Raw genomic sequence first — 24,313 nt, forward strand, 5'->3', positions numbered from 1 at the left:
CAACCCCATCAGATCCCCAACCCCACCAGATCCCCAACCCCACCAGATCCTCTCCCCCAACTCCACCAGTTCCCCAACCCCACCAGATCCCCAACCCCATCAGATCCCCAACCCCACCAGATCCCCAACCCCATCAGATCCTCTCCCCCAACGTCACCAGATCCCCAACCCCATCAGATCCCCAACCCCATCAGATCCCCAACCCCACCAGATCCCCAACCCCACCAGATCCCCAACCCCACCAGATCCCCAACCCCATCAGATCCTCTCCCCCAACCTCACCAGATCCCCAACCCCATCAGATCCCCAACCCCACCAGATTCCCAACCCCACCAGATCCCCAACCCCACCAGATCCTCTCCCCCAACCTCACCAGATCCTCTCCCCCAACCCCATCAGATCCCCAACCCCATCAGATCCCCAACCCCACCAGATCCCCAACCCCACCAGATCCCTAACCCCATCAGATCCTCTCCCCCAACCCCACCAGATCCCCAACCCCATCAGATCCTCTCCCCCAACCTCACCAGATCCCCAACCCCATCAGATCCTCTCCCTCAACCCCATCAGATTCCCAACCCCACCAGATCCCCAACCCCACCAGATCCTCTCCCCCAACCCCATCAGATCCTCTCCCTCAACCCCATCAGATCCCCTACCCCATCAGATCCCAAACCCCACCAGATCCCTAACCCCATCAGATCCTCTCCCCCAACCTCACCAGATCCCCATCCCCATCAGATCCCCAACCCCACCAGATCCTCTCCCCCGACCCCACCAGATCCCCAACCCCATCAGATCCTCTCCCCCAACCTCGCCAGATCCCCAACCCCATCAGATCCCCAACCCCATCAGATCCCCAACCCCACCAGATCCCCAACCCCATCAGATCCCCAACCCCATCAGATCCCCAACCCCACCAGATCCCCAACCCCATCAGATCCTCTCCCCCAACCTCAGCATCACAAGCCCCTACTAGCCTGGAAGCCTGGCAGCTTTTTAAGTGATTGGTCTCAGTGGGTGACTGATGATGGTGGGCAGATACGGCTACCTCCCGTCCACACACACAAACACACAGTATTAAACATCTCCTACATCACAGCCAGTAGCTCAGTGGGAGGTGGAGTTTACACCCCTGTCTATTCAGAAGATAATTCACCGCCTGCATTGAGATTCAAAGAGGGAGGGAGGGAGGGAGGGAGGGAGGGAGGGAGGGAGGGAGGGAGGGAGAGGGGAGATGGATGGAGGGATGGAGGGAGGGAGAGAGGGATAGAGGGAGGGCGAGGGATGGAGGGAGGGTGAAAGATGGACGGAGGGAGAGGGGGAGGCTAGTGGTGGAAGAATGACATCACCTTTCCGAAAATGTCCCAATTATCTCAAACCCAGCTTAGTTTATCAGCACACACACACACACACATACACACACACACACACACACACACACACACACACACACACACACACACACACACACACACACACACACACACACACACACACACACACACACACACTTATCCGTCTGAGCCACAAGATGACATCATTACCTCTTTCTGCCCCTCCCTCTTCGTCTTGTGGTTTCATCTGAAGGACTGCTTCTGTTGGTGGGTGTGTGTCTTTCATCTGAATTTCTAAGAGGATAGTGTCGGCCATTCAGAACATATTGATTCAGATGCCTTTGTTACTACCTCAGAATGAATTTTTTTTTTTTTAAACAGCACCGTTGGTGAAGGTGATGCAGTGTTTCCTGGAGACAATGTGATGATTTTAAGAAAGTGCGCTCGCATCCAAGTAGCGGGCATTTATTTGATTTTATGTTTCATGTTGTATTTTAATATCAAGTGTACTTCACGGATGTGGCTCGATGACAGAGCAGCAATCATAACGCTGTTTTTGTTTGTCTTTGTATAGGGACCAACCATTTGATCTAAGATGAGAAAAGTGTTGTTGTTTTTGTTGTTTGTTTACGAATCCTTGATTTGGTCAGAAAATACAGCAGGCATTATATGGTGGTGATTTGATTTATTTCATCCTAACACTCCCTAACATGCCGTTCCCACACTCTCTCCTATACATTTACCAGAGTGGAATAAGCATCATTCCTACAGGGCTTCGGTCTAATCTATTGTGTATCAACACGGTGTCCCAGAGAGATATTTGATCCACACCCACCTGGTTAAATTCCCTTGACGGTTAGGCATGTTATGTGTATGCCACCATCTGCACACACACACACACACACACGCACACACACACACGCACAGAGACACACACACAGAGACACACACACACACACACACGCACACACACACACGCACAGAGACACACACACACACACACACACACACACACACACACACACACACACACACACACACACACACACACACACACACACACACACACACACACACACACACACAGACCAGTACCAGGCTTGACCTCAGTGATGTTCTTACGACCAGCTGATGCCCCATACCAGCTGGTGCCCCTATAAACCTTCCCTCCGTCCAAGCGAGCGTGCCAGCCATGCCAACGTTGCCCTTTGTGTTCCAGGACATCCAAGAATACCAACCCGGAACGTCATCCCAGGAATTCTGACTGACCTGGAATAGTATCCCAGGAATGCTTCATTTAGGCAGAGACGGCAGTCCATGTCCCAAATAACACCCTATTCCCTATATAGAACACTACTTTAGACCAGAGCCCTATTCCTTATATAGAACACTACTTTAGACCAGAGCCCTATTCCCTATATAGTGCACTACTTTAGACCAGAGCCCTATTCTCTATATAGTCCACTACTTTAGACCAGAGCCCTATTCCCTATATAGTGCACTACTTTAGACCAGAGCCCTATTCCCTATATAGTGCACTACTTTAGACCAGAGCCCTATTCCCTATATAGTACACTTCTTTAGACTAGAGCCCTATTCCCTATATAGAACACTACTTTAGACCAGAGCCCTATTCCCTATATAAAACACTACTTTAGACCAGAGCCCTATTCTCTATATAAAACACTACTTTAGACCAGAGCCCTATTCCCTATATAGTGCACTACTTTCGACCAGGGCCCCTATATAGGACTTATATAGGACTTGCGCAGGACTTGAACCGCCGTCCTCTTGGTTAAGCAACGCTTGTTAATTTGATGAGAAAATAGAAGCCCATAAAAGCTCCGACAAATGTCTTCTTTGATCACTGTTTCCACACCATTCGAGGAACCATTCGAGGAACCATTAGAGGAACCATTCGAGGAAGCATTCGAGAAACCATTAGAGGAACCATTCGAGGAACCATTCGAGGAACCATTAGAGGAACCATTCAAGGAACCATTCGAGGAACCATTCGAGGAACCATTCGAGGAACCATTCGAGGAAGCATTCGAGAAACCATTAGAGGAACCATTTGAGGAACCATTCGAGGAAGCATTCGAGGAAGCATTCGAGGAAGCATTCGAGGAACCATTCGAGGAACCATTCAAGGAACCATTCAAGGAACCATTCGAGGGTCAGTGTGACACTCAGAAAGCTCTTCCTTTATCATCAGAGCCTTCTCAAATCAAATCAAATGCGACACCTCTTATTATCAGCTCTAAATCCCAAATGGCGCCCTATTCCCTACATAGTGGAGCCTCTGAACCCTGGTCAAAAAGCAGTGCACTAAACAGAGAACAGGGTGCCATTTCGGATGCATTGCCAGGTGTCATTATCTGGTCTAACCTGTACTTGACGTCCAGCTGCATTTACTGTGGGACCTTCTCTTTGACAATCTTAATGGGTATTATCCTAACAATGTGACCTACATAATGACCCTTAGTGAATGTATGGGGGGAGTATTCTTGTGCATTTAACCCCCCTCCTCACCCCCCCCCCCCCACACTACTTCTCACCTCTATTGTAATGCAAGACAGGTCTATAATCCACTCACCGTGCTGGCCACTTCACACCTTAGTGTGTGTGTGTGTGTGTGTGCGTGTGGTGTGCTAAAATGGGATTAACTCTGACCATTTACACAATCTGTCACACACACACACACACACACACACACACACACACACACACACACACACACACACACAGACAAACGCACGCACGCACGCACGCACGCACGCACACACACACACACACACACACACACACACACACACACACACACACACACACACACACACACACACACACACACACACACACACACACACACACAGACACAACACACACACACACACACACACACACACACACACACACACACACACACACACACACACACACACACACACACACACACACACACACACACACCTCCCCTCCTCTCCACTTCACAGGACCCACGGGAGTTCCCACTGTCAGCAGTCTCCTCGTTTGCTCACAGTCTCACGGCCTTTCCTTCAGAACTGCAGGTGTCCTATCTATGCCACAGGTCAGAGGTCACAACCATTATGGAATAGCAGACCAATGATGTCATAATGATCAACATCGGAGAATAAAGAGGTCACTGATGTTGAAGGACTCTCTCTGTCGTCTCAGTGACCATCAAGGGAAAGACAAATATTTTAGCCATCATTAAGAAGAGATGGGGGATAGTGGTTGGGTTAGGAGGGGTAGGGTTGGTGGAGACAGAGAGATAGTGGTCGGGTTAGGAGGGGTGGGGTTGGTGTAGAGAGAGGGGATAGTGGTGGGGTTAGAAGGGGTAGGGTTGGTATAGAGAGAGAGGGGGACTGTGGGCGGGCTTGGAGGGGTAGAGAGAGGGGGACTGTGGTCGGGTTAGGAGGGGTAGAGAGAGAGGGGGACTGTGGTCGGGGTAGGAGGGGTAGAGAGAGGGGGACTGTGGTCGGGTTAGGAGGGGTAGAGAGAGAGGGGGACTGTGGTCGGGTTAGGAGGGGTAGAGAGAGAGGGGGACTGTGGTCGGGTTAGGAGGGGTAGAGAGAGGGGGACTGTGGTCGGGTTAGGAGGGGTAGAGAGAGAGGGGGACTGTGGTCGGGTTAGGAGGGGTAGAGAGAGGGGGACTGTGGTCGGGTTAGGAGGGGTAGAGAGAGGGGGACTGTGGTCGGGTTAGGAGGGGTAGAGAGAGAGGGGGACTGTGGTCGGGTTAGGAGGGTAGAGAGAGGGGGACTGTGGTCGGGTTAGGAGGGGTAGAGAGAGGGGGAGACTGTGGTCGGGTTAGGAGGGGTAGTGTCAAAAATAATAGTGTTCCAAAAAAGGTCCAGTTGCCAGGACAACGAAAACAAATTCCATCTAGAGCACACTAAACACTAAACCTACCTCGGTTTAAACATCCGCACCACAGCTAACTTCCACAAAGCTGTGAACAATCTGAGAGACAAGGCAAGAAGGGCCTTCTACACCATCAAATGGAGCATAAAATTAAACATATCAATTAGGATCTGGCTAAAAATACTTGAATCAGTTATAGAACCCATTGACCTTCATGGTTGTGAGGTCTGGGGTCCGCTCACCAACCAAGAATTCACAAAATGGGACAAACACGAAATTGAGACTCTGCATGTAGACTTCTGCAAAAATATCCTCTTTGTACAACTTAAAACACCAAATAATTCATGCAGAGCAGAATGAGGCAGACACACACTAATTATCAAAATCCAGAAAAGAGCCATTAAATTCTACAACCCCCTAAAAGGAAGCAACTCCCAAACCTTCCATAACAAAGAAATGAACCTGGAGAAGAGTCCCCTAAGCAAGCTGGTCCTGGGGCTCTGTTCACAAACACAAACAGACCCCGCAGAGCCCCAGGACAGCAACACAATTAGACCCAACCAAATCATGAAAAAATACAATTATAATTGCTTGACACATTGGAAAGAATTAACCAAAAAACAGAGAGAACTAGAATGCTATTTGGCCCTACACCGAGTACACAGCGGCAGAATACTTGACCACTGTAACGGTGGTGTCTTGTCTGTGAGTCAGTTGACATTTGTGGTTGTGTTGCTGTGTAAAGGAGAAGTATGGTCTGGGTACCAGACTACAGAGACAGAGACCTGGAGCTCCTATCACCAGTCTGGCTGGTCTTTCGTGAGTATTACATCCCATTCACGAAAATGGTATTGTCCATAACGTATGATGCATCACATCCTGATACTATAATCAAGGAATACCTAGGATAGGATAAGTAATCCTTCTCACCCCCCCCCCTTAAATGATTTAGATGCACTATTGTAAAGTGGCTGTTCCACTGGATGTCAGAAGGTGAATTCACCAATTTGTAAGTCGCTCTGGATAAGAGCGCCTGCTAAATGACTTAAATGTAATGTAAATGTAAATGTAATGTAACTGAACCAAAATTAAGGAAAGTTTTGACTATGTAGATTCAGTGACCATAGCCTTGCTATAGAGAAAGACCACTGAAGGCAGCTCTCAAGAGAAGACAGGCTATGTGCTCACTGCCCACAAAATGAGGTGGAAACTGAGCTGCACTTCCTAACCTGCTGCCGAATGTATGAGCATATTAGAGACACATATTTCCCTCAGATAATCTCACATATCTATTGGGTGAAATCACATCGTCGTAAGACTGTATATAGTCATAATATAATAATTGTAATTGTCTCTATTCTTTTGAAACGTTTTGTGAGTATAATGTTTACTGTTAATCTTTTATTGTTTATTTAACTTTTGTTTATTATCTTTTTCGCTAGCTTTGAAATGTTTCCCAATAAATGAAGTCAAATAAAGCCCTGTGGATTGAGAAGGAAAGGGGACTTTCTATTGGAGCTGTTAGATCAAAGCATTCCACACGGTTCCCTTTACACACAAAGCCTTCTGGGAGTTTCCCTGAAGGTGGGGTCTGTGGTATTAAGGAGGGGGTGTCATCACTTGTAGACGAGGAGTTGATAAAAATAACTACAGGGGAAGAAATTCCAGTGTTTAGCAACAGTGTTAATATATTCAACCTCCTGTCATTATCTTACCTTACAGATATGAAGGGACCATTTACTTATGGAATCTGGATTTAAGTCGGCAAGTCGTTTAAGAACAAATTCTTATTTAAAATGATGGCCTATCCCGGACGACACCAGGCCAATTGTGTGCCGCCCTATTTGACTCCCAATCACGGCCTGGATTCAAACCAGGTACCGTAGTTACTCTTACTTGCACTGAGATGCAATGCTTTAGACCGCTGCGCCACTCGCGAGACCTTGTAGCACACCACACCATACCACACCACACCATACCACACCACACCATACCATACCACACCATACCACACCATACCACACCACACCATACCATACCACACCACACCACACCACACCATACCACACCACACCATACCATACCATACCACACCATGCCACACCATACCACACCATCCAACACCACACCACACCACACCACACCACGTCTTCCAGTGAGTTAGGGAGGACTATATCAACTGACCTTGAATAACAGTAAGAATTTTTAAAAAAACATACATTTTCTTGTGTAGCCTATTCTGGAAAAAGTACGAGGCAAATATTGTGATCCCTGTGAGCGCAGTAGCGTTCCTTCTCTCATGTATTAGTATTCTTATGCCCCCTGCTGGAAGAAATGCAACACTGACCTCAGAGATCATCCTACATTTACATTACATTTAAGTCATTTGGCAGACGCTCTTATCCAGAGCGACTTACAAATTGGTGAATTCACCTTCTGACATCCGGTGGAACAGCCTCCTTTTCCTTTGTGCCGTTCTTGCCTTGCCACAGTTTCCAAGTCTCATAATTACTCAGCTATTGGCTACTTCCGTCCTTTTAAAATAATTGAAAGGGATAGTTGGTAGATCATTTAAAGGGATAGTTGGTAGATCATTTAAAGGGATAGTTGGTAGATCATTTAAAGGGATAGTTGGTAGATCCTTTAAAGGGATAGTTGGTAGATAATTTAAAGGAATAGTTGGTAGATCATTTAAAGGGATAGTTGGTAGACCATTTAAAGGGATAGTTGGTAGAGAATAGAAAGGCATAGTTGGTGGATCATTTAAAGGGGTAGTTGGTAGATTATTTAAAGGGAAAGTTGGTAGATTATTTACAGGGATACTTGGTAGATCATTTAAAGGGATAGTTGGTAGAGAACAGAAAGGGAGAGTTGGTAGAGAACAGAAAGGGAGAGTTGGTAGAGAACAGAAAGGGAGAGTTGGTAGAGAATAGAAAGGGAGAGTTGGTAGAGAACAGAAAGGGAGAGTTGGTAGAGAATAGAAAGGGAGAGTTGGTAGAGAACAGAAAGGGAGAGTTGGTAGAGAACAGAAAGGGAGAGTTGGTAGAGAACAGAAAGGGAGAGTTGGTAGAGAACAGAAAGGGAGAGTTGGTAGAGAATAGAAAGGGAGAGTTGGTAGAGAATAGAAAGGGAGAGTTGGTAGAGAACAGAAAGGGAGAGTTGGTAGAGAATAGAAAGGGAGAGTTGGTAGAGAACAGAAAGGGAGAGTTGGTAGAGAACAGAAAGGGAGAGTTGGTAGAGAACAGAAAGGGAGAGTTGGTAGAGAACAGAAAGGGAGAGTTGGTAGAGAATAGAAAGGGAGAGTTGGTAGAGAATAGAAAGGGAGAGTTGGTAGAGAACAGAAAGGGAGAGTTGGTAGAGAACAGAAAGGGAGAGTTGGTAGAGAATAGGAAGGGAGAGTTGGTAGATCATTTAAAGGGATAGTTGGTAGATCCTTTAAAGGGATAGTTGGTAGATCATTTAAAGGAATAGTTGGTAGATCATTTAAAGGGATAGTTGGTAGACCATTTAAAGGGATAGTTGGTAGAGAATAGAAAGGGAGAGTTGGTAGAGAACAGAAAGGGAGAGTTGGTAGAGAATCGAAAGGGAGAGTTGGTAGAGAATAGAAAGGGAGAGCTGGTAGAGAATAGAAAGGGAGAGTTGGTAGAGAACAGAAAGGGAGAGTTGGTAGAGAATGTTTTATTATTTTATTTCCACTTTATTTAACCTGGTAGGCCAGTTGAGAACAAGTTCTCATTTACAACTTTACAAGTCAGAACTGTCCAGAGTAGTGATGCTGGATGGTCAGGCAGGTGTGGGCAGCGATCGGTTGAAGAGCATGCACTTAGTTTTACTTGCATTTAAGAGCATTTGGAGGCCACGGAAGGAGAGTTGTATGGCATTGAAGCTTGTCTGGAGGTTAGTTAACACAGTGTCCAAAGAAGGGCCAGAAGTATATAGAACGGTGTCGTCTGCGTAGAGGTGGATCAGAGAATCACCAGCAGCGAGATCGACATCATTGATGTATACAGAGAAAAGAGTCGGCCCGAGAATTGAACCCTGTGGCACCCCCATAGAGACTGCCAGAGGTCTGGACAACAGGCCCTCCGATTTGACACACTGAACTGTCTGAGAAGTAGTTGGTGAACAAGGCGAGGCAGTCATTTTAGAAACCAAGGCTGTTGAGTCTGCCCATAAGAATAAGGTGATTGACAGAGTTGAAAGCCTTAGCGAGGTCGATGAATACAGCTGCACAGTATTGTCTCTTATTGATGGTGGTTATGATATTGTTTAGGACCTTGAGCGTGGCTGAGGTGCACCCGTGACCAGCTCTGAAACCGGTGGGATTCAAAATGGTCGGTGATCTGTTTGTTCACATGGCTTTCAAAGACTTTAGAAAGGCAGGGAAGGATGGATATAGGTCTGTAACCGTTTGGGTCTAGAGGCAGGGCAGTGCAGGGCAGGATGGATATAGGTCTGTAACAGTTTGGGTCTAGAGGCAGGGCAGGATAGATATAGGTCTGTAACAATTTGGGTCTAGTGTGTCTCCCCCTTTGAAGAGGGGGATGACCTCGGCAGCTTTTCAATCTTTGGCGATCTCAGACGATACGAACAAGAGGTTGAACAGTCTAGTAATAGGGGTTGGAGACGGTCCAGAAAGGAGACGGAAGAAGGAGACGGTCCAGATTGTCTAGCCTGGCTGATTTGTGGGCGTCCAGATTTTGCAGCTCTTTCAGAACATCAGCTATCTGGATTTGGGTGAAGGAGAAATGGGGAAGGCTTGGGAGAGTTACTGTGGGGGGTGCAGGGCAGTTGACCGGGGTAGGGGTAGCCAGGTGGAAAGCATTGCCAGCCGTAGAAAAATGCTTATCGAAATTCTCAATTATCCTGGATTTATTGGTGGTGACAGTGCTTCCTAGTCTCAGTGCAGTGACCAGCTGGGAGGAGGTGCTCTTATTCTCCATGGAGTTTACAGTGTCCCAGAACTTTTTGGAGTTTGTGCTACAGGATGCAAATTTCTGTTTGAAAAACCTCGCCTTTGCTTTCCAAACTGCCTGTGTATATTGTTTCCAAACTTACCTGAAAAGTTGCATATCACGGGAGCTATTCGATGCTAATGCAGTACGCCACAGGATGTTTTTGTGCTGATCAAGTGCAGTCAGGTTTGGAGTGAACCAAGGGCAATTTCTGTTCCTGGTTTTGCATTTATTGAATGGAGCATGCTTATTTAAGATGGAGAGGAAAGCACTTTTTAAAGAATAACCAGGCATCCTCTACTGACGGGATGAGGTCAATATCTTTCCAGGATTCCCGGGCCAGGTCAATTAGAAAGGCCTGCTCGCTGAAGTGTTTTAGGGAACGTTTGACAGTGATGAGGGGTGGTAATTTGACCGAAGACCCATTACGGACGCAGGCAATGAGGCAGTGATCTTTAGTCATATCAGAGTTTACCTATTTGCTTATGCTTTTGCCTCCACCTAGTGACCTGCTTTTGAAATTATATGAACAAAAAATATTCCATTTGATTTGGAACGGCAAGCCAGACAAAATCAAAATGGCCTATGAATTCAGAGGGCAGAAATGATTAAATATTAAAGCATTAGACCTCTCACTAAAGGCATCAGTCATACAAATGTTAAACTTAAATCCAAAAGGCTTCTCTAGTAAATTGGTAGGAATGTCTCACCCCGTGTTCGAGAAGGGCCTGTTTCTCTTTATTCAGACACCTGCTCCCTTTATTCAGACACCTGCTACCTTTATTCAGATTACACCTGCTCCCTTTATTCAGACACCTGCTCCCTTTATTCAGATTACACCTGCTACCTTTATTCAGATTACACCTGCTCCCTTTATTCAGACACCTGCTACCTTTATTCAGACACCTGCTCCCTTTATTCAGACACCTGCTACCTTTATTCAGATTACACCTGCTCCCTTTATTCAGACACCTGCTCCCTTTATTCAGACACCTGCTCCCTTTATTCAGACACCTGCTCCCTTTATTCAGATTACACCTGCTCCCTTTATTCAGATTACACCTGCTCCCTTTATTCAGGTTACACCTGCTCCCTTTATTCAGATTACACCTGCTCCCTTTATTCAGGTTACACCTGCTCCCTTTTTTCAGGTTACACCTGCTCCCTTTATTCAGGTTACACCTGCTCCCTTTATTCAGGTTACACCTGCTCCCTTTATTCAGGTTACACCTGCTCCCTTTATTCAGGTTACACCTGCTCCCTTTATTCAGGTTACACCTGCTCCCTTTATTCAGGTTACACCTGCTCCCTTTATTCAGGTTACACCTGCTCCCTTTATTCAGATTACACCTGCTCCCTTTATTCAGGTTACACCTGCTCCCTTTATTCAGATTACACCTGCTCCCTTTATTCAGACACCTGCTCCCTTTATTCAGGTTACACCTGCTCCCTTTATTCAGATTACACCTGCTCCCTTTATTCAGATTACACCTGCTCCCTTTATTCAGGTTACACCTGCTCCCTTTATTCAGGTTACACCTGCTCCCTTTATTCAGGTTACACCTGCTCCCTTTATTCAGGTTACACCTGCTCCCTTTATTCAGGTTACACCTGCTCCCTTTATTCAGGTTACACCTGCTCCCTTTGTTCAGGTTACACCTGCTCCCTTTATTCAGATTACACCTGCTCCCTTTATTCAGGTTACACCTGCTCCCTTTATTCAGGTTACACCTGCTCCCTTTATTCAGGTTACACCTGCTCCCTTTATTCAGATTACACCTGCTCCCTTTATTCAGATTACACCTGCTCCCTTTATTCAGGTTACACCTGCTCCCTTTATTCAGGTTACACCTGCTCCCTTTATTCAGATTACACCTGCTCCCTTTATTCAGATTACACCTGCTCCCTTTATTCAGATTACACCTGCTCCCTTTATTCAGATTACACCTGCTCCCTTTATTCAGATTACACCTGCTCCCTTTATTCAGGTTACACCTGCTACCTTTATTCAGATTACACCTGCTACCTTTATTCAGGTTACACCTGCTCCCTTTATTCAGGTTACACCTGCTCCCTTTATTCAGATTACACCTGCTCCCTTTATTCAGGTTACACCTGCTCCCTTTATTCAGGTTACACCTATTCAGGTTCCCTTTATTCAGGTTACACCTGCTCCCTTTATTCAGATTACACCTGCTCCCTTTATTCAGGTTACACCTGCTCCCTTTATTCAGGTTACACCTGCTCCCTTTATTCAGGTCACACCTGCTCCCTTTATTCAGGTTACACCTGCTCCCTTTATTCAGGTTACACCTGCTCCCTTTATTCAGATTACACCTGCTCCCTTTATTCAGGTTACACCTGCTCCCTTTATTCAGGTTACACCTGCTCCCTTTATTCAGGTCACACCTGCTCCCTTTATTCAGGTTACACCTGCTCCCTTTATTCAGGTCACACCTGCTCCCTTTATTCAGGTTACACCTGCTCCCTTTATTCAGGTTACACCTGCTCCCTTTTTTCAGGTTACACCTGCTCCCTTTATTCAGGTTACACCTGCTCCCTTTATTCAGGTTACACCTGCTCCCTTTATTCAGATTACACCTGCTCCCTTTATTCAGGTTACACCTGCTCCCTTTATTCAGATTACACCTGCTCCCTTTATTCAGACACCTGCTCCCTTTATTCAGGTTACACCTGCTCCCTTTATTCAGATTACACCTGCTCCCTTTATTCAGGTTACACCTGCTCCCTTTATTCAGGTTACACCTGCTCCCTTTATTCAGGTTACACCTGCTCCCTTTATTCAGGTTACACCTGCTCCCTTTATTCAGGTTACACCTGCTCCCTTTATTCAGATTACACCTGCTCCCTTTATTCAGGTTACACCTGCTCCCTTTATTCAGGTTACACCTGCTCCCTTTATTCAGGTTACATCTGCTCCCTTTTTTCAGGTTACACCTGCTCCCTTTATTCAGATTACACCTGCTCCCTTTATTCAGATTACACCTGCTCCCTTTATTCAGATTACACCTGCTCCCTTTATTCAGGTTACACCTGCTCCCTTTATTCAGATTACACCTGCTCCCTTTATTCAGATTACACCTGCTCCCTTTATTCAGATTACACCTGCTCCCTTTATTCAGATTACACCTGCTCCCTTTATTCAGATTACACCTGCTCCCTTTATTCAGATTACACCTGCTCCCTTTATTCAGATTACACCTGCTCCCTTTATTCAGGTTACACCTGCTCCCTTTATTCAGATTACACCTGCTCCCTTTATTCAGGTTACACCTGCTCCCTTTATTCAGGTTACACCTGCTCCCTTTATTCAGATTACACCTGCTCCCTTTATTCAGGTTACACCTGCTCCCTTTATTCAGGTTACACCTGCTCCCTTTATTCAGGTTACACCTGCTCCTTTATTCAGGTTACATCTGCTCCCTTTTTCAGGTTACACCTGCTCCCTTTATTCAGATTACACCTGCTCCCTTTATTCAGATTACACCTGCTCCCTTTATTCAGATTACACCTGCTCCCTTTATTCAGGTTACACCTGCTCCCTTTATTCAGATTACACCTGCTCCCTTTATTCAGATTACACCTGCTCCCTTTATTCAGATTACACCTGCTCCCTTTATTCAGATTACACCTGCTCCCTTTATTCAGATTACACCTGCTCCCTTTATTCAGATTACACCTGCTCCCTTTATTCAGATTACACCTGCTCCCTTTATTCAGATTACACCTGCTCCCTTTATTCAGGTTACACCTGCTCCCTTTATTCAGATTACACCTGCTCCCTTTATTCAGGTTACACCTGCTCCCTTTATTCAGGTTACACCTGCTCCCTTTATTCAGATTACACCTGCTCCCTTTATTCAGGTTACATCTGCTCCCTTTATTCAGGTTACACCTGCTCCCTTTATTCAGGTTACACCTGCTCCCTTTATTCAGATTACACCTGCTCCCTTTATTCAGATTACACCTGCTCCCTTTATTCAGGTTACACCTGCTCCCTTTATTCAGGTTACACCTGCTCCCTTTATTCAGATTACACCTGCTCCCTTTATTCAGATTACACCTGCTCCCTTTATTCAGATTACACCTGCTCCCTTTATTCAGATTACACCTGCTCCCTTTATTCAGATTACACCTGCTCCCTTTATTCAGATTACACCTGCTCCCTTTATTCAGATTACACCTGCTCCCTTTATTCAGATTACACCTGCTCCCTTTATTCAGATTACACCTGCTCCCTTTATTCAGATTACACCTGCTCCTTTATTCAGGTTACACCTGCTCCCTTTATTCAGATTACATCTGCTCCCTTTATTCAGATTACACCTGCTCCCTTTATTCAGGTTACACCTGCTCCCTTTATTCAGATTACACCTGCTCCCTTTATTCAGGTTACACCTGCTCCCTTTATTCAGATTACACCTGCTCCCTTTATTCAGATTACACCTGCTCCCTTTATTCAGGTTACACCTGCTCCCTTTATTCAGATTACACCTGCTCCCTTTATTCAGGTTACACCTGCTCCCTTTATTCAGGTTACACCTGCTCCCTCCCTTTATTCAGATTACACCTGCTCCCTTTATTCAGGTCACACCTGCTCCCTTTATTCAGATTACACCTGCTCCCTTTCGGTTGTTTGAAAAGGAAATCATCTCCAAAATATCGTTATTTTGTAAACAAGCCTTAGAAAGTTGGTTGAAATTTCAGTTTAGTCCACCTGAAAAGACAGAACAAATAATACAACACATATTGTGGTTAAACTCAAATATACTAATTGATAAAAAAAAAAATGCATTTCTTGAAGAAAAAAAAAAAAAGGTATAATTTTATTGAATGATGTCATAAATAGGACTGGTGGAGTTATGTCACCCATGCAGCTAACACAGACATATGGAAATGTCTGCTCTACCCAAAATTACAACCAATTAATTGCAGCATTACCCCAAAAATGGAAGAGGCAAGTAGAAGGTGCAACCAATAGAATGTTATATATATATGGGGGATACAATCTTCCCAGCTCTGCAGATTCTGCTGCTTGGAGGCAGAGTCATTAGATCATGTATTTTGGTTACTGTCCATATGTAGCTGGTTTTTGGTCACAGGTCCAGGAACGGATGAAGATTTGCAACATTTACCTGGAGCTAACTGTGCAGATAGCAATACTGGGTGGTCTGAAAAGCCATAGTCAATCAATCAATAATATAATCATTCTTTCAATTCTTATCCTTCATTTACAATCTGTAGAAACTATGAGAACAGAAAGGTTCAGAACTTTTGTGAAGCATCACAGCAAAATACATGGCAAATAGAAATCCAATACGGATGGTGTTAAGAGACAGATGGGAGGGGTTGAATGGAGCTGAAGGGTGGGACTGGATGGTGTTAAGAGACAGATGGGAGGGGTTGAATGGAGCTGAAGGGTGGGATTGGATGGTGTTAAGAGATGGGAGGGGTTGAATGGAGCTGAAGGGTGGGACTGGATGGTGTTAAGAGATAGATGGGAGGGGTTGAGGGGAGCTGAAGGGTGGGACTGGATGGTGTTAAGAGACAGATGGGAGGGGTTGAATGGAGCTGAAGGATGGGACTGGATGGTGTTAAGAGACAGATGGGAGGGGTTGAATGGAGCTGAAGGGTGAGACTGGATGGTGTTAAAAGATGGGAGGGGTTGAATGGAGCTGAAGGGTGGGACTGGATGGCGTTAAGAGACAGATGGGAGGGGTTGAATGGAGCTGAAGGGTGGGACTGGATGGTGTTAAGAGACAGATGGGAGGGGTTGAATGGAGCTGAAGGGTGGGACTAATAACAACAAGATAACCAATGTAAAACATACAGGGTCTGTAAAATGTATATAGGTTCAGAAATGTTGTGAAATAGCACAGTTACAAATAGAAATCAAACTGGATGGACATCAGAAATAGAGGAAGGACTAAAAACAAACAAAATATAACTATTGTAAAATAGATTGTGTCTGTAAAATGAGTATAAGATGTATAAACTGAAGGTGAGTGTTCTGAGTGTTCATTAGTTTACTCCAATTAGAGGTTTTGTGGGGAATAATACATGTAAATTCTTAAAATAGTATGTATATCTATATAGGTATGTATATGTATATCTATATAGGTATGTGTATGTATATCTATATAGGTATGTGTATGTATATCTATATAGGTATGTGTATGTATATGTATATCTATATAGATATGTGTATGTATATGTATATCTATATAGGTATGTATATGTATATCTATATAGGTATGTATATGTATATCTATATAGGTATGTGTATGTATATGTATATAGGTATGTGTATGTATATCTATATAGGTATGTGTATGTATATCTATATAGGTATGTGTATGTATATCTATATAGGTATGTGTATGTATATCTATATAGGTATGTATATGTATATCTATATAGGTATGTGTATGTATATCTATATAGGTATGTGTATGTATATGTATATCTATATAGATATGTGTATGTATATGTATATCTATATAGGTATGTATATGTATATCTATATAGGTATGTATATGTATATCTATATAGGTATGTGTATGTATATGTATATAGGTATGTGTATGTATATCTATATAGGTATGTGTATGTATATCTATATAGGTATGTGTATGTATATCTATATAGGTATGTATATGTATATCTATATAGGTATGTGTATGTGTATGTATATCTATATAGGTATGTATATGTATATGTATATCTATATAGGTATGTATATGTATATGTATATCTATATAGGTATGTGTATGTATATCTATATAGGTATGTGTATGTATATGTATATCTATATAGGTATGTGTATGTATATCTATATAGGTATGTATATGTATATCTATATAGGTATGTGTATGTATATCTATATAGGTATGTATATGTATATCTATATAGGTATGTGTATGTGTATGTATATCTATATAGGTATGTATATGTATATGTATATCTATATAGGTATGTGTATGTATATCTATATAGGTATGTGTATGTATATGTATATCTATATAGGTATGTGTATGTATATCTATATAGGTATGTATATGTATATCTATATAGGTATGTGTATGTATATGTATATCTATATAGGTATGTGTATGTATATGTATATCTATATAGGTATGTGTATGTATATGTATATCTATATAGGTATGTGTATGTATATGTATATCTATATAGGTATGTGTATGCATATGGATACATATATTTACCCCCAAAATATATGGGGGATTGGAAATGAGGCAGAATATTAAATTGATGGAAGCAACAATCTTTCCGCAATATTAAGCTGATCCACCCCTTAAAATAAAAATGAGGCTGCGATCCTGGTTAAAGACAGCAGAGGTGTATTTGGAATTGGAGGGCAGGTTGGTTAGGATGATATCTATGAGGGTTCCCGTGTTTACGGATATGGGGTTGTACCTGGTAGGTTCATTGATCATTTGTGTGAGATTGAGGTTCACCTAACTTAGATTGTAGGACGGACGGGGTGTTAAGCATGTCCCAGTTTAGGTCACCTAACAGTATGAGCTCTGACGATAGTTGGGGTGCAATCAATACACATATCCAGGGCACAGCTGGGGACAGAGGGTGGTCTATAGCAAGCGGCAACGCTGAGAGACTGGTTTCTGGAAAGGTGGATTTTTAAAAGTCGAAGCTCAAATTGTTTGGGCACATACCTGGATAGTAAAACAGAACTCTGCAGGCTATCTCTGCAGTAGATTGCATCTCCGCTCCTTTGCCAGTTCTATCTTGTCGGAAAATGTTTTAGTTAGGGATGGAAATTTCAGGGTTTTTGGTGGTCTTCCTTAGCCAGGATTCAGACACGGCTAGGACATTCGGTTGGCACAGTGTGCTAAAGCAGTGAATAAAACAAACTTAGGGAGGAGGCTTCTAATGTTAACATGCATGAAACCAAGGCTTTTACAGTTACAGAAGTCAACAAATGAGAGCGCCTCGGGAAAGGGAGTGGAGCTGCAGGGCCTGGGTTAACCTCTACATCACCAGAGGAACAGAGGAGAAGTAGGATAAGGGTACGGCTAAAGGCTATAAGAACTGGTTGTCTAGCATGTTCGGAACAGAGAGTAAAAGGGGCAGGTTTCTGGGCACAGAAGAATAGATTCAAGGCATAATGTACAGACAAAGGTATGGTAGGATGTGAATACAGTGGAGGTAAACCTAGGCATTGTGTGACGATGAGAGAGGTATTGTCTCTAGAAACACCATTTAAACCAGGTGAGCTCACTGCATGTGTGGGAGGTAGAATAAAAGGGTTAGCTAAGGCATATTTTGCAGGGCTGGAGACTCTACAGTAAGACTCTACAATAAGACAATAATCACTAACCATAACAGCAATGGGCAAGCCATATTTACATTAGGGAGAGGCATGCGTAGCTGAATGATCATAGCGGCTGATGGACCTCTTCAGCTAGCTGGGAGATGGGCCTAGCATAGGCTACCTCCAGGCTAATTGGTGCTTGCTTCTGGACAGAGACGTTAGCCAGGAGTAGCCATTGGATAGCAGCTAGCTAGCCGGGAGATGGGCCTAGCATAGGCTACCTCCAAGCTAATTGGTGCTTGCTTCTTGACAGAGACGTTAGCCAGGAGTAGCCACTTGGATAGCAGCTAGCTAGCTGGGAGATGGGCCTAGCATAGGCTACCTCCAGGCTAATTGGTGCTTGCTTCTGGACAGAGACGTTAGCCAGGGGGGTAGCCACTCAGATTGCAGCTAGCTAGCTGTGGTGATCTAGGTGAAGAGGTTCAGATCTTGCGGTAGGAATCCAGAGAAGTGGGGAAAAAGAGTCCGGTAAGCTCTGGGTTGAATCGCGCTGTGCAGACTGGCAGGAGTTGTCTGGGCAAAAGGTAAGCTGATGACCGCTAGCAGTGGCTAGCTGACTACTAGCTAGTAGCTAGTTAGCTGGCTAGCTTGGCTTGGGGGTTCCGGTTCTAAAGTAAAGAAAATAGCAGATCCACACCACATTGGGTGAGGCGGGTTGCAGGAGAGTATGTTGAAGTTGAGGTTAAAAAAATATTTTACAAAAATATATGAAATATATGCGGAGAAAATAGATATATAGGGGACACGACAAGAAGATTGTTACACCATCTTGGATTTAGAAAGGGATAGTTTGTAGATCATTTAAAGAGATAGTTGGTAGATCATTTAAAGGGAAATGGCAATCCATGCCACCTCTGTGCCCAGATACAGTAGCTAGATATACTGCCATTGGCACAGCCCCAGTCAGACTATCGTGTGTGTGTGTGTGTGGTGTGGCACCTGTTGTGGATGCCTGCCTGCCTTTGACACGGTGGTACTGTGTTGTTGATATAGTCAGTGCGTGGGAGTGTTGTTGGCTCAGGTTGGGTGGTGGGAGGGTGGGACTTGTTCATGCCCGCTCCTGCCCCAGACGTGAACCCCCATAGCAGCTGTCACTGTCTAGTACACAACCATAGTTATGCCATGTCCCTTCCCTGGCAGTCTACTAGCTGGACTGGAGTGGTATGGCTAGTATACAGATATGCCAACCCCATAGCCCACTCTCTGTAGTCTAGAATTCACACACTCACAGCTATTCTGAACTCCCTAACATACTGGCTGGAGTGGAGTGACTGGTATGGGAGAGTTTGGATGGCTGAGTGAGGTGGAGTAACTTGAAAATGATGCCCCGAAACCAGGTCGGCATGTTGCGTTGAGATGTTTTCCCCTCTTGTATATGCTGTTCTTTCTACACCTCACGTCCACCCTCTGTATATGTTGTTCTTTCTACACCTCATGTCCCCCCTCTGTATATGCTGTTCTTTCTACACCTCACGTCCACCCTCTGTATATGCTGTTCTTTCTACACCTCACATCCACCCTCTGTATATGCTGTTCTTTCTACACCTCACGTCCACCCTCTGTATATGCTGTTCTTTCTACACCTCACGTCCACCCTCTGTATATGCTGTTCCTTCAACACCTCATGTACCCCCTCTGTATATGCTGTTCCTTCTACACCTCATGTCCCCCCTCTGTATATGCTGTTCCTTCAACACCTCATGTCCCCCCTCTGTATATGCTGTTCCTTCTAAACGTCATGTCCCCCTCTGTATATGCTGTTCTTTCTAAACGTCATGTCCCCCCCTCAGTATATGCTGTTCCTTCTAAACGTCATGTCCCCCTCTGTATATGCTGTTGCTTCTAAACGTCATGCCCCCCTCTGTATATGCTGTTCTTTCTAAACGTCATGTCCCCCCTCTGTATATGCTATTCCTTCTAAACGACATGTCCCCCTCTGTATATGCTGTTCCTTCTAAACGTCATGTCCCCCCTCTGTATATGCTGTTCCTTCTACACATCATGTCCCCCTCTGTATATGCTGTTCCTTCTAAACGTCATGTCCCCCCTCTGTATATGCTGTTCCTTCTAAAAGACATGTCCCCCTCTGTATATGCTGTTCCTTTTAAACGTCATGTCCCCCCTCTGTATATGCTGTTCCTTCTAAACCTCATGTACCCCCTCTGTATATGGTGTTCCTTCAACACCTCATGTCCACCCTCTGTATATGCTGTTCCTTCTAAACCTCATGTCCCCCCTCTGTATATGCTGTTACTTCTAAACCTCATGTACCCCCTCAGTATATGCTGTTCCTTCAACACCCCATGTCCACCCTCTGTATATGCTGTTCCTTCTAAACCTCATGTACCCCCTCTGTATATGCTGTTCCTTCAACACCTCATGTACCCCCTCTGTATATGCTGTTCCTTCTAAACATCATGTCCCCCCTCTGTATATTCTGTTCCTTCTAAACATCATGTCCCCCCTCTGTATATGCTGTTCCTTCTAAACCTCATGTACCCCCTCTGTATATGCTGTTCCTTCAACACCTCATGTCCACCCTCTGTATATGCTGTTCCTTCTAAACGTCATGTCCCCCCTCTGTATATGCTGTTCCTTCTAAACCTCATGTCCCCCCTCTGTATATGCTGTTCCTTCTAAACCTCATGTACCCCCTCTGTATATGCTGTTCATTCAACACCTCATGTACTCCCTCTGTAAATGCTGTTTCTTCTACAGTCTCTACAATGAGCAACACCCCAACCAACCAGGGACGTTTTAAGTCCACAGGGTGTAGGAACAAGGCCGGGCCCCAGTCGGGGGTCTCAACTTACCGTTGAGAGTCAGAATTGTAGAAGACAACAGGTGAAAGTAAAACATGTGGTTGTGTATCAGAAAAATGCTTCTCTTGTTATGTCAGTCACTGACCAGCCACTCAATTAGCCAGGTCGGCTAACCATTTTTAGATTAGTAAATGAGTCAGCTATCATGGTCAAATACCGACCGGTCATGCAGGGCACATGCCCTCCAGGGGGTCCCCATTAATGTTGTTAGTCACTCTCACTCAGAACACATTAACATGGCATAAGTCATGGCGAAATGGGTAGAATTTTAAGGGAATTTGCTGGATAACTCATTTAAAAAAAATATCTCTGCCCTTTGGGAAAATTAGCAGAATTGCAATGAAATGTGTGAAAATCGCTTGATTTTGTTAGTCGTTCTCACTCAGATATCATTAACGGGACATAAGTGTGGCAGGTAGCCTAGGGGCAGGAAGCCTAGGGGTGGCAGGGTAGCCTAGTGGCAGGGTAGCCTAGGAACAGGTAGCCTAGTGGCAGGGTAGCCTAGTGGCAGGGGAGCCTAGGAACAGGTAGCCTAGTGGCAGGGTAGCCTAGGGGCAGGTAGCCTAGTGGCAGGGTAGCCTAGTGGCAGGGTAGCCTGGTGGCAGGGTAGCCTAGTGGCAAGGTAGCCTAATGGCAGGGTAGCCGAGGGACAGGTAGCCTAGGGGCAGGTAGCCTAGGGGCGGCAGGGTAGCCTAGCGGCAGGGTAGCCTAGGGGCAGGTAGCCTAGTGGCAGGGTAGCCTAGTGGCAGGGTAGCCTTGGGGCAGGTAGCCTAGTGGCAGGGTAGCCTAGGGGCAGGGTAGCCTAGGGGCAGGTAGCCTAGTGGCAGGGTAGCCTAGGGGCAGGTAGCCTAGGGGCAGGTAGCCTAGGGGCGGCAGGGTAGCCTAGTGGCAGGGTAGCCTAGGGGCAGGTAGCCTAGGAGCAGGCAGCCTAGTGGCAGGGTTGCCTAGGGGCAGGTAGCCTAGTGGCAGGGTAGCCTAGGGGCAGGTAGCCTAGGAGCAGGCAGCCTAGTGGCAGGGTTGCCTAGGGGCAGGTAACCTAGTGGCAGGGTAGCCTAGGGGCAGGTAGCCTAAGGGCAGGTAGCCTAGTGGCAGGTAGCCTAGCGGCAGGGTAGCCTAGCGTTGGGCCATTAACCGAAATGTTGCTGGTTAGAATCCCTGAGCCGACTAGGTGAAAAATCTCTTGATAAGCCCTTGAGCAAGGCACTTAACCCTAATTACTCCTGTAAGTCACTCTGGATAAGAGCATCTGCTAAATGACTACAATGTAAATAAGTCTTAGTGGTCCCGAAAGGCAAGAGCAGGCCCTGTGTAGGACCCAGCTGTCTGTCTAAGAAACAGAACTATGGCGCCATCTAGTGTTCGTTATTAGTTATTAGGCGACCCAAGGGCGGATTGCAATAATCCACGCTGTGAAAATTCTGCACCTGCAAAAACTCTGCCTCCTAAAACATTCAACCTAACCTGAGTTGGCCTACAGAAGACGTGGTAACGTGTGGTAATGTATCTAGTATTTCTACACCATACACCATTTCTCTGGCAAACACATTGGACACACACTTTATTCCACTATACTTTATGTTTTAAATAGTTTATGCATGCCCACTCAATAGACACTATAGTGTGTAGGCATATAGAGAATATAAAAGTTCTGAACCCAAATAATAAATAATAAATATATTCACAAACGTAGTTTATAACATAGCTATTACTTGCACAAAACACAATATAAATTGTAATACCACAGAAATAAGGAAGTATCCTACCGACAAGGGAGTGGCTTGAGCAAACACCTTCCTGCTCTACATACACTTCTTCTTCGAGGGAATACCTGGTAACACCCAAAGGACTCGGCCTATAGCGCATCTACCAGAAATACAATATCAACTTTTCCGTGCAGATGTTTGTGGGGTGACAAGTTCTCAAATTAGGTAAGAGGAAAATTCGTAAAACTCAATGGTAAGAAGTGTTTTCACAACTGTCAAACGTAGGCTTCAGGTGTAAGAGACTCAACGGGACGTTAGCTGCGTCAAAGTCTTTCAAGTGATCTGAGTTATTCATTATTGTTTACGGGACACGCAAAACGATACTATTCAAGAGTCGTTTGAAGTCAGTAAAATTATACAGTGAACGTCATATTATTTCTAGCAGTTTACAAATGTGTCATGTCGTGTCTCTAAATGAAATGTTCAAAACATGAAGACTGAGGACAACATGTGCTTCATATAATAGATTGATTAACACGTCTTATTAATGGCACGAGTCCTTTACCGTTATAGATATATGAGATACCTTTGGATTCAAGCATTTGAACTTGAACAACATATGCACAATGTGAGGAATTTCTTTCCATTCGATTTGCTACCTGAGTTCAGTTGGAAGAATCTCAATTATCATGGCAAGTCTCTGCAGGTGAAATTGTTGACACGTACTTGCAGCGCCTGGGTGTATGACGCTGCAGTATGCAACCCCACCTACTCCAAAACAAGTGTTCTTGCTATACTGACTCTCTTATAGAATAGGCAAGTATACAGGGTGTATCTATCTGTGTTTTGGTTCTAGTTTTGACAAGTGAGGTGGATTACCGCGGTAAAGTTGGTTTGAGATTCGATATTGGCCAGACATTCAGGAACTTCAAACTTCTATTGCTCGGGAACGATTTGAGCTATATACCTCAGTTTAGTCTCTTTATGAAGGAAAAAATGTGTACAATATTGCACAGGTCTTAGTTTCCCGAGTCCGACCCGAGCTTCATAATCACAAGACAACCTTGTAGACAGCCCGCTCAAAGTCAATGCAACTAGTTTAGGGACCGTCAACAAAGTGCATGATCACAATATTCAAAATCCAATAGCGTTACACCAAGTGACTTTGCGACCTAATTTCAACTGTCCATTATTTCTTACATAGAGAGGAAAGTTGCACACCCTTTGGTTTTCTCCT

General features: G+C 44.7%; 1 protein-coding gene across 2 annotated transcripts in view; it reads left to right on the forward strand.

Moving 5' to 3' along the window:
• Positions 1 to 23,163: 23,163 nt before the first annotated feature.
• The window catches only part of LOC135557983 (protein-tyrosine kinase 2-beta-like), a 61,239-nt gene continuing 60,089 nt past the window's right edge, over positions 23,164 to 24,313 (forward strand). For both annotated transcript variants that reach the window (XM_064991737.1, XM_064991738.1), the window contains exon 1: positions 23,164 to 23,301. The gene's annotated coding sequence lies outside the window, so the exon portion shown is untranslated. The remainder of the gene's footprint in view (positions 23,302 to 24,313) is intronic.

This window comes from Oncorhynchus masou, chromosome 16 (assembly GCF_036934945.1).
Source record: "Oncorhynchus masou masou isolate Uvic2021 chromosome 16, UVic_Omas_1.1, whole genome shotgun sequence".
Taxonomy (NCBI): Eukaryota; Metazoa; Chordata; class Actinopteri; order Salmoniformes; family Salmonidae; genus Oncorhynchus; species Oncorhynchus masou.